The 6881-nt window shown below is 41.5% G+C and overlaps 1 non-coding gene across 1 annotated transcript; it reads left to right on the forward strand.

Moving 5' to 3' along the window:
- The first annotated feature begins 5184 nt into the window (after nucleotides 1-5184).
- Nucleotides 5185-5298, forward strand: LOC140285077 (U5 spliceosomal RNA). The gene has a single exon (XR_011910277.1). It is a non-coding gene; the product is annotated as a U5 spliceosomal RNA (small nuclear RNA).
- The last annotated feature ends 1583 nt before the right edge of the window (nucleotides 5299-6881 follow it).

Genomic DNA, 6881 nt, shown 5'->3' on the forward strand with positions numbered 1-6881 from the left:
ACAGCAGAACACCTCCGCTCCCTCTTTTGATGGTGTATGTTCGGGCATTCGAACCTCTTCTTACCCGTCTTTTACAAACTATGGTCGGACATTCAAACCTTCTTATAGCGGAACACATCCACTCCTGCTTTTGATTATGTATGGTTGGGCATTCGCACCTTTTCTTACCCATTTTTCAGTCATTATTGGTGGACATGCAGACCTTCTTGCAGCTGAACACCTCCGCTCCCGCTTTTGATGGTGTATAGTCGGGCTTTCGAGCCTTTTCTTCCCCGGTTTTTACAAATTATGGTTGGACATTCAGACCTTGCAGCCGAAAACCTCCGCTCCTTCTTTTGATCATACATTGTCGGGCATTCGCAACTTGTCATACCCGCTTTTTACAAACTTTAGTCAGACATTCACACCTTGCAGCTGAACCACCTCCGCTCCCTGTTTTGATCATGTATGGTCTGGCAATACTACCTTTTCTTACCCGTTTGTGAGTAATTATGGCTGGACGTTCACACCTACTTGCAGCCGAACACCACCTCTCCCGCTTTTGATGATGTATTGTTCGGCATTCTAGTCTTTTCTAACACATTTTTCAGAAATTATGGTGGGAGATTCACACCTACTCACAGCCGAAAACTTCCGCTCCCACATTTGATGGTGTATAGTCGGGCATTCTCCCCCTTTCTCATCAGCTTTTTGCAAATTATGATCTGACATTCACACCTACTTGCAGTCGAACAGCTCTGCTCCCGCTTTTGATTATGTTTGGTTGGATATTCGAAACTTTTCTTAATTGCTTTTTTAAAACTTTGGTTGGACGTTCACACCTTCTTGCAGCCGAACACCTTCGATTCCACTTTTGATGGTATATATTCGGACTTTCGAACCTTTTCTTACCCGCTTTCTACAAACCATGGTCGGACTTTCACACCTTCTTGTAGCCGAACAACTCCGCTCCCGCTATTGATTGTGTACAATCTGGTATTTTAACCTTTTCTTACCCGCTTTTTACCAATTATGGTCGGACATTCACACCTTCTTACAGCGGAACACCTCTGCTCCCTCTTTTGATGGTGTATGTTCAGGCATTCGAACCTTTTCTTACCCGCTTTTTACAAACTATGGTCGGACATTCAAACCTTCTTGTAGCCGAACACATCCACTCTTGCTTTTGATGATGTATGGTTGGGCATTCTCACCTTTTCTTACCCATTTTCCAGTAATTATGGGTGGACATTCGCACCTTCTTGCAGCTGAACCACCTCCGCTCCCTGTTTTGATCATGTATGGTCTGGCAATACTACCTTTTCTTACCCGTTTGTGAGTAATTATGGCTGGACATTCACACCTCCTTGCAGCTGAACACCACCTCTCCGGCTTTTGATGATGTATGGACCGGCATTCTTACCTTTTCTAACATATTTTTCAGCAATTATGGTTGGAGATTCACACCTACTCACAGCCGAACATCTCCGCTCCCGCATTTGATGGTGTATAGTCGGGCATTCTCCCCCTTTCTCATCAGCTTTTTGCACATTATGAACTGACATTCATACTTACTTGCAGTCGAACAGCTCTGCTCCCGCTTTTGATTATGTTTGGTTCGATATTCGAAACTTTTTTTCACTGCTTTTTACAAACTTTGGTTGGACGTTCACACCTTCTTGCAGCCGAACACCTTCGCTTCCACTTTTGATGGTATATATTCGGACTTTCGAACCTTTTCTTACCCGCTTTCTACAAACTATGGTCGGACATTCAAACCTTCTTATAGCGGAACACATCCAATGCTGCTTTTGATGATGTATGGTTGGGCATTCGCACCTTTTCTTACCCATTTTTCAGTCATTATTGGTGGACATTCGCACCTTCTTGCAGCTGAACAAATCCTCTCCCGCTTATAATCATGTGCGATTTGATATTCAAAAATTTTCTTTCATGTTTTAAAACAATTATTGATCGACTTTCAAATCATCTTGTAGCCGAAGACATCCACTCCTTCTTTTGATGATGTATGGTTCGGCATTCGCACCCTTTTTTTACCCATTTTTCAGGAATTATGGGTGGACATTCAGACCTTCTCTTAGCCGAAAACATCCGCTACCTCTTTTGATCATACATTGTCGGGCATTCGCACCTTGTCTTACCCGCTTTTTACAAACTTTAGTCGGACATTCACACCTTCTTGCAGCTGAACCACCTCCGCTCCCTGTTTTTGATGATGTATGGTATGGCAATACTACCTTTTCTTACCCGTTTGTGAGTAATTATGGCTGGACATTCACACCTACTTGCAGCCGAACACCACCTCTCCGGCTTTTGATGATGTATAGACTGGCATTCTTACCTTTTCTAACATATTTTTCAGCAATTATGGTTGGAGATTCACACCTACTCACAGCCGAACATCTCCGCTCCCGCATTTGATGGTGTATAGTCGGGCATTCTCCCCCTTTCTCATCAGCTTTTTGCAAATTATGAACTGACATTCACACCTACTTGCAGTCGAGCAGCTCTGCTCCCGCTTTTGATTATGTTTGGTTCGATATTCGAAACTTTTCTTAACTGCTTTTTACAAACTTTGGTTGGACGTTCACACCTTGCAGCCGAACACCTTCGCTTCCACTTTTGATGGTATATATTCGGACTTTCGAACCTTTTCTTACCCGCTTTCTACAAACCATGGTCGGACTTTCACACCTTCTTGTAGCCGAACAACTCCGAACAAATGTAAGCTCTGTGGAGAATTAAATCACCTCTTCAGAGATTGCCCTAAATCTTTTGCCAAGAAATTAAAGACGGTAAAGTCACAGTCAAGCCAACAAAGAGAAGGACCAGAGGTGGCAGTTGGTGAACAAAATGAAGAGGTTGACCCAATAAATTCAAACTTCCCGCCAAAAGCTTGGATTGGAAGTGAGGAACATAAAGGGGAGGGGCCTGTAGAGGCCTCACCACTCAGTGCTGAAGTCTGTGAGAATTCACAGGCAGAGGGTGGAGCTACGCTAAATGAGGAGGAAGAGCAGACAGGTGAGTGTAGTGAAGATACTCACCTCCCCGAAGGTCAACAGCCGAAGAGGACGGCATCTGAGTTGTCCTCCGATTCCCCAGTGGTATCAGAGAAGAGGGGAAGGGTTAGGTCCCTTTCAGACAGTTCTTCAGTGGAAGAACCTAGAGTCTTCCCCTCCGACTCACCAAATGAGGTCTCCTTTTTAACTTTAGCTCTGCAATCAACACCCAGGGACTCAAAGTTAAATGCAACATTGCGTCAGAGGCCAACACCGAGAGTCCGAAAAGGAAATATAGATCACCCTACTCACTTTTCACCTAAAGAAATTAAGGAAGAGCTAGTTTCCCAAGAAATAACCTGAGTGTGTAATTTGTTTTGATAACTTAGAAAAACGAAAATGACATACCTACTTTCTTTTATCCTTTTAATGGTTCTCACCTTCTCAACACTAAATGTGAGAAGTGTGAAATCAAAGACAAGAGCCCAGAGTATTTTATCCTTCTTAGTCTCCATAAAATCAGATGTGTTTTTAATACAAGAATGTGGACTACCTTTTTCAAAAAACCATAGACAATGGGAGGAAATGTGGCCCCATTTATCGATATGGAGTGGCTCAAATCAAAATAAAAATGATGGTGTGGCCATTCTAATTAAAAATCCGCATGTTCTGGTGAAAGGTAGCACACTGGCGGACGGGCACTTTTAGCACACTTGAATTTTATGGGGCAAGACTTTAACCTCTTAAATATTTATGGTTTCAATGGAAAAAATTACAGGTATGACCTTTTAGAAGATATACAGCTTTACATGCTAGGGCAAGTACCTTTAGTTGTAGGAGGGGATTTTAACTGTATCTTGAGCAGGAAAGATAGAAAAAGAGCAGGGGGAGATTTTAAAGTGGATTTCTATTTGGACTTCGATTTTACTTCAGGGCATATGCAGGGATTTTAAGCTTACTGACTGTTTTAAAACCATGCATCCCAGAGAGGAGGGCTTCACCTGGTTTAGTCATGATGGCACCAGAGCCTCTCGCATTGATTATTTCTTTACTAGAGATTGCCCACCCACTGATGTTAGATTAACTCCTGTTTTCTTTTCAGACCACCTTATGCTCTCCTGCACCCTTTCCCCCCCTTCTGGTGTGACGGTAGGAAGTGGTCTGTGGAAACTCAACTGTTCCCTGTTGGAGGATGAAATCATAGTCAGTCAGTACAGGGAATGTTATAAAGAGTGGCAGACCTTTCAAGACCTCTACGAAACACATGCACAATCGTGGGAAATGGTGAAGGAAACGACCCAGACTTTTTTTAAACAGCAAGGTAAACGTAAAAAAAAGGAAAGAGAATAGATGTATGATGGGACTACAGAAACGCTTACAGCGCTACTTTAAACTAAATCAGTGTGGCATAGACTTTAATGAAGAAATCAAACATGTCAAAAAGGAAATGTCAGTTTTAGCAGAAATAAAGAGTAAAGGAATTTTTGTAAGAAGCAGGGAGCAGGAAATTGAGGAAGGTGAAAAATGCACACGGTACTTTATTAAGAAAGTTATAAATAAAAAGGACTGCTTTAGAGTTAGAAAAAATGCCTAACAGGTTTTAAGAGAAGTCGAGCTCTGGGTTTAGACGGGCTTCCTGCAGAATACTATCTGACCTTTTAGGACCTTTTATCATCAGACATTTTAGATGTTTTTAAAGATTTTGAAAAACTCGACCGACTGCCTGACAGTTTTAGAGTGGGAATAGTGACTCTACTTTTTAAAAAAATGATAAGACTGACCTAAAGAATTGGAGGCCCATCACACTTTTAAACTTTGACTGTAAACTTTTTAGCAAGGTTTTAGCGACACGGATGTCCTCTGTTTTAGAGGAGGTAATTCACCCAGACCAGGCTTGTGCCATCTCAGGGAGACAACTCACCGACAGCCTCGTACTGATTCGAGACATCATTGATTACGCTAGAGACAGAAACACCCGGCTTGTCATCTTAAATTTAGACTTTGAAAAAGCTTTTGATCGGGTCTCGCATCAATATCTCTTTCAGGTGTTGCAGCCATCGAGTAGTTCCTCTTTGGTCAGCCGAGGAGCAAGGGGGGGGGGGGGGGGGGGGGGAGCAAAGCTCACCATGGGGAAGGTGGCTATGCCAACTAGCCTGATGCCCTGCTCCCGCAGTGACGGATGATCGTACTCTGGTTTGTCTTCATAACGTACAAGTCTTTCGCCTTTTACTAAAGACTTCAGTGGAGAGCAGCACTAATGAGTTGTTTCTATTTTTGGCAGGCTTTACCTTTGCGGGTGAAGCCCTTTCTGTCTGTGCAAAAGAAATCTTGTTACTGTGCAGAGTGACTTCTCTGAGTAGAGTCGCCTTACTTGTTGCGACTGCTTTGTCCTTCTTAATTACCAATTACCATGTCTAGAAAGATTTAAACAAAAAAAAACAACGTTGTACTTTGCAGTAAAAGAAAGAGCAAATCTAAAGTTTCAGGAATCCGAGAATAAGCTTACTTTCACGAGTTCTTCACGATTTCGGATTTTGCAATAAAATGAATTCCTTCACTCAAACTAAATTAAAACTGCTAAACCGCTAATCTGTTACATGTAAGGCAGATGTCAAATTCACCGAAATAGGATCTAAGGGTATTCGGCCAATCGAGCTGTAGCAGCTTCGGTAAAAGAGTATAAGTTGAAGAGTTTGTGAATAAAGGTGTGCGCACACATTGTGAGCTGTAGGAAAATAGGCAGGGAGCAATGCCGGCTGGGGTATATGTTCTTGTATGTTGTCTGACTGTTTGATTTGAATGTGTTGTGTAAGTGTCCTGTTGAATGTTACATGTTTGGGCTTTGACACGCTTCACTGTGGTTGTTAACTGTGTGGTGTGTCCTGAAATGTTATATGTTTGGGCTGTGTGACATGCTTAATGGTTGTCAGTAGCTACCCACTTATTCATATATAGCAACTGACAACATAAGAAGTCCGGACATACTTTGATAGTAGTTGTAGAAGTATCCTTATTGATAATAGATAAACTAATTCATAGTGATAGAACAGTAGATGAACAGGTGCCTGCACATGTCTCACGAAAATAAAATGGGTGTATGATTGCTGACGGCAGAGCAATACTGCCAAACTTATGAGTTCTTGTGGCAAACTTGATTCAGTGTCTTGACGTGTATACGCTGTTTCGCTGACTTGATTGTCACAAGAAACAAAGTGTGTTTGATAAGATCCGACCATTTTATTACGGGAGGATCAGTATGTATGGATTCTGATGTGACTGATAAACCCATTCATATCTTAAGCATCATCTAATACGTGAGACAAAGCCCTGACACACAATAAAAAAAAAAAAAGAGAGAGGGGTTTTGTGTCCCCACAGTCCATAATGTAGAAAAGAGAGAAAAAAGCCTTTCTGATTTGGTGTGTGTGCTCACAGTGCAGAGTGTAGAGAAAAGAGAGAAAAGAAAGCCGTTTTGGTGTCACAGGTGTTGTGACTTACACACACATATTTCTGAATTGAGAAAATAAATCATTTTAGAGGAAGCAGTAGAGTTTAGATCCCACATTTGTTGATAGGCATTCATTTATTTTTTCTTTTAATCAGTTTTAAAGTGAATACTAACTGAGAAATGAAAAAGGTTAAGAGTTTAGAAGGTTTATGATCAGCTGAGTCTCTAAACAGAACAGCAAAGGGCTTCATTGAACATTTAAAAAAGATTCAGATTGTTAGAATATCCAGAAATTATAGGAATGGTGGTGATTACTCTTATTTTCTAGAATGGAAATAACTGCACCATGTCTGTTTTATGAATTTAAGGGGCTAAAAAGTTTTGTTCTCGTTTTTCTATGATTAACCGAATGTATGTGAGAGTCCAAACAGACA

This window comes from Leuresthes tenuis, unplaced genomic scaffold (assembly GCF_036924035.1).
Source record: "Leuresthes tenuis unplaced genomic scaffold, fLeuTen1.0.hap1 SCAF_24, whole genome shotgun sequence".
NCBI classification, from domain to species: Eukaryota; Metazoa; Chordata; class Actinopteri; order Atheriniformes; family Atherinopsidae; genus Leuresthes; species Leuresthes tenuis.